Source organism: Ursus arctos, unplaced genomic scaffold, assembly GCF_023065955.2.
Source record: "Ursus arctos isolate Adak ecotype North America unplaced genomic scaffold, UrsArc2.0 scaffold_24, whole genome shotgun sequence".
NCBI classification, from domain to species: Eukaryota; Metazoa; Chordata; class Mammalia; order Carnivora; family Ursidae; genus Ursus; species Ursus arctos.
The window spans coordinates 21,942,784-21,947,533 of NW_026622919.1; the positions used below are offsets into that span (position 1 = coordinate 21,942,784).

The 4,750-nt window shown below is 43.2% G+C and overlaps 1 long non-coding RNA gene across 1 annotated transcript; it reads right to left on the bottom strand.

The window, feature by feature from the left end:
- Positions 1-853: 853 nt before the first annotated feature.
- Positions 854-4,318, bottom strand: LOC130544718 (uncharacterized). Its single transcript, XR_008961236.1, has 2 exons — positions 3,946-4,318; positions 854-3,342 (listed from the first exon to the last, which is right to left on the bottom strand). It is a non-coding gene; the product is annotated as an uncharacterized LOC130544718 (long non-coding RNA).
- Positions 4,319-4,750: the final 432 nt, after the last annotated feature.

The following is a 4,750-nucleotide window of genomic DNA, read 5'->3' on the forward strand; positions in this document are numbered from 1 at the left end:
TAACTTGTATAGAGTTTGCTATTATGTAAGCCATAGAGTATAATTCCTTTATTTCTTATGGTGGAACTTATTTTTATTTAAGCTGTTAGTTATAGCTCTAACATGATCAAAACACAAAGCATCTTAATATAATGTTGCCATTAACTACATATCTATCTATATATTTATGCTTAGTATTACAGTATAGAAGCTAATTACTTAGATAATTTCATTTACTAGCAACAACTCATAAATTGAACAATAACCTATAAGTAGAACAGTATTCTATACTATTCTGCTATTTAATTCAGAGACCAGATTCCCAAGCAATTAATGTTCCAAATACTACAATTATCATAGTTTAACATGAGTTTCAAAAAACAAAATATGTAATTAAGTACTGTGGATTACCTGCAATTTCCCATGACCATAAGATCTGTTTTTCTAAGAACAAAGAAGTTCTTAAATATGTCTAAATGTATCTGCCTTAGCATGTTTGAGTTCATAATGGAAGTTGTGTCAGTGGCTTTTTCTGTTTCTGCTTTTATATGTGACTTTGGTTTTTTGTTTAAAGTAGATGGGAGCAGGGGTCGCCTGGGTGGCACAGTCGTTAAGCGTCTGCCTTCGGCTCAGGGCGTGATCCCAGAATCCTGGGATCGAGCCCCACATCCGGCTCCTCCGCTATGAGCCTGTTTCTTCCTCTCCCACTCCCCCTGCTTGTGTTCCCTTTCTCGCTGGCTGTCTCTCTCTCTGTCAAATAAATAAAATAAAGTAGATGGGAGCAAAACTAACTTAGAAGAGGTCATTCTAGGTTTAGCAAATATCTGCAGTGTGGTAAAAGCCAAAGCATGTAATTTACAAAGACAGTCTTCCATTCCATCTATGCTTAATCTTTTATTAAGGGAAATACACTTTTTTTTGAGTAATTTAAAATTAAAATGATACTTTTAAGGGATTTGAACTCTGAATAATGCTAATTTTAAGCCTTTTAAAAGCAAACACATTTTCTGAAATTTAATAAATTGTGTCCTGCCAAGTTGCAAGCTCAGAAAGTTTGGATTTGATTCTGTAAACCCAGAAAAATGAGTCTTAGGTGGCTCAAAATTTAGTAACATTCATCTTTCCATTATTTAACCATTTCCCAAAATATATCCTCTTTCGCCTGAAATAAAATACATCACTTTCCCATACAAATCTCTCTTTTTGTCAAGAAAGCAGGAATTAGTGTAATGCCACATTAATTTTTTCTAAGCAACCTACAATTATTTAGAGATGTTTTTACTGCATTGATGTGGGCCAAGTATGATACTCACTCTATAGGACAGGATTGCCTTATGACAGATTTGTAAAATTTATACAAAACTTCATATTACAGAAGTGACTTTTTTCAGTGTTTTATTATGTATGAGGATGGCAATATATGCCGGTATACAAACAGTTTAAATGTGAAATTTTAAAAATGTATCTAAATGATGAACACCATGAAACTATTATAAACTGGCATATTATAGCATGAATACAGGCGCAAAGTCCAAAATTTCTTCCAAAACTTAATCACTTATTTTTTTAAGACCATAATATTTCACAAGTAATATGGGCACTCTTTCTACGTCCTTCCACCTTCCGCCGCACCCAATACCAGTGATATGTATCGAAGGGGTGTAGCTGAAACTGGCTGCTTGTTTTCACTGAATTGTTCAGTGGTTTCAGCTACGCATGTATACAGGCTAAAGAGCCTTGCCCTCATAAAAGACTTCAGAGCGAACTTGGTTAGAGACTAAAACTTGAAGATCCATACCACGATAATTAACTGGGTAACTTGGACCCCTTCAAAACGCTGACCCTCGCCTTGAAGTAGAAAAATTTTCAGTTTGAAACACGAAGTTAGGCCAAAGAGTCAGAGGAATGTTTTAGTGGGAAATGTCATGTCTAGGACTCTCCAGATAACTGAAGATCCTCCCCAAATAGTATTAATGTTCAGACCCATGCCTCCTACATTAGCGTATCTGTCAGATCACCTCTTTCTGTTACATACCCCCACGTAGTATTGCTCACGTTAATATTCCCCAAACAGCTTAGCAAATTGTCACTGGTACATGTTTGGAGTAAATAAATAGTGTCATTTTCTCCTCACAGTGTGGTTGGTGGTGCCAAAAAAAAAAGTTTTGCAGTTGAGTTTTCATTATAAAATGTCACGTGGAGAGAGCAAAAAAGCAAACTACCGGTAAATGCATCCTAGAATTGTAGAATTTTAAAATGGAAAGGGGAATTTTAAAATTAAAAACAATTTAAAATTTCATAAATAATAACATAATAAATAAGTAACAATTTTCTAGTCCAGCCCTTTCGTTTGTCAGAATAAACAGACGACCTGAAGGTTAAATGACTGATTGAAGGTCATTCATTTGTTGCCAAGACAATGCTTTTAGAGCAGGGTTTTTTCATGGCCAGAATTTTAAAATGCAAGTTTTCCATTTTAATTGGATCATATATTGTAGTGCCTTCATTTTACTTCTTTTTAAGACATGGAAACTGAAAACAACATTATAAATCAAAACTATAAGTTAATCTTTCTCCTTGTTTACTTTTAAGCGAGAAAGGAAAATCAAATGTAGAACAATTATGATGGACTTTTCAAAGGAATAGGTACCACAGACTTGGGACCCACGTCTACTCTGGATTCCACAACATATGGTTTGGGAGTAGGAGATTTTTGTCCCCCCAAACAACAAGTAAGATGAGGTATAGCTACCCTCTTTCAATAATTTATAATTCAACCAGTCACAAAGAATGAGGACTATAGAACCATTTCTCTCTTGAACTGAGAAGCTGGGGCACAAGTGGTATGGAGTGGGGAAAAAAGATGACAAATCTTAAAAATTCAAACGACAAGTTCCTTCCGGCTGGGGAGCGAGACAAGGGCTACCACACGAGCTCACACCGCGGTCTGCAGAGACAGTGATAAAGTGACCACTTCATAGACGATGTGCCCTTGAACTTACGCGGGGCCCCCTGCGCGTGAGAGGGAAAGGAAAGAACACAGCTGAGCACCCTATGTTGCGTTTACACCTAAAGAAAGGCTGTCAAGACGAGCATCTGAGCGGCTCTGCAGGGTAACTCTAAGGAGCCTGCATGCCGGCCCTGCGTCCTCGGCACCCTGTCTCGACAGCTCGAGCGCGCACAGCATCGGCCAGCCTCGCCCACGCGCTCCTGCGGTCCCAGCGGACGGCCTCCGCCTCGGAGCTCCAAAAGCCCCTTGCCCGACGGTGGTTAACCATACCCGGAAGGCTCTGGAAGAGGGCTGCTGGGCAGCAGGGCTGTCGCTGCTGATAAGAGGCCTCTGGTTGGACTGCAGACCAGGAGCTGTGGGAAACCCAGAAACAAGGCTCAGACGGGACTCGCGGGGACGCTATCAGCAACCCCGTGTTGGCCGCGGACTGACAAATGAATTCGTTCCTCTCTCCTCGCCACCAAACCCCAGCAGGGAAAGGACGGCTCCCCCAGACCCCGCTCCCCAGTCCATTTCATCAGCTACTTCATCTTCAAGTGAAAACGAGTCACTCACTAATTAATGCAACTATGGAAGCATCATTGCAAACCACTCTGCTGACATATAAAGACGTGTTTCACCTTTAATTACCGAGAGAGAGAGAGAGAGAGAGAGAGAGAGAGGAAAAAAAAAAAGACAACTTGGAGTCTGAGCACCTAACTTGAAGGAAAAAAACTAGGAAAGAATAGCCCCTCCCCCCAAGCACACCACTCCCACCCCATTCTATCTAAAAATCCTTGGCACTGTGGGTTTTATGTTTCATTGTAAAAAATCGTTATTTTTAAATTGGGTCTCCAAGAAAGAAGCTGGCATTTCTTATTCTTTGCAGAGTGATCTGAGAAAGGCTATAGGAATGCCTCTGAGGGGGGATAAATAGGATAACAAGATCTCTTGCAGTTTTGTTTTTGAATCAATACCCGAAATAACGACCAGAAGCCCAAATCCACCGGTGCGTCCACAAAGCAGGGATCCCGGCCGGTCAGCTTCATCCTGAGCTGTGCCGAGGGCTCCCCGCCGCAGCCGCAGCGCTACAGCAGGTAGATAATGTAGGACAGAATGACCAGGCCTATGATGGCAAAGAACATCAGGATGAAAATATCCAGCATTATGGAGTCCTCGGCTGAGGAAGCCTCTGGATGCCGGGCGGACGGGAGCTGCGAGCGCGCCGGTTGCAGCCAGCGGAAGCAATGGCTCCCTCTTCCCTCCGCCGCTCGGTCTTTTCCCTTCCCCCTCCCGGGGCCCGAGACTAAGGGATGCTGCGGCTCCATCCGCAGCCTGCTCCCCCCCCCCCCACTCCCCCGGCCAACCAATCACGAAGCCCGGGAGCGGGTAACCAAGGCAAGGCTCGATTTAGACCCGGCAGAAGTGAGGAGGCGCCATTTCTCCCCAGGAACCCCATCCCATCCCTTTGTAGCTAAATGGAGCCTGCGTGATAGGGACGTAGGAGGAATCCGAGCTCTACCCCGATGCCCGAGGCACGAATCCTCCTGACTGCCTGCCTTCTGCCTTTGTCCTTTGACGCATCGGTGGCAAATTATCTCAGAAAAATAATGGTTGGGAGTTGGCTGGGCCATGGGCGGTTGTAAAGGTCACGTTACGGAGGGACAGAGACGGAGGTCTCATGGGAGTCCCCGCTGGCCTCTCTGGGGTTGGAGCGAACCCTGGTGGGCTTCCTGTCCTGGGCCAGACCTGCACACTGGCTGTAATGTCAACTTCCCTGCA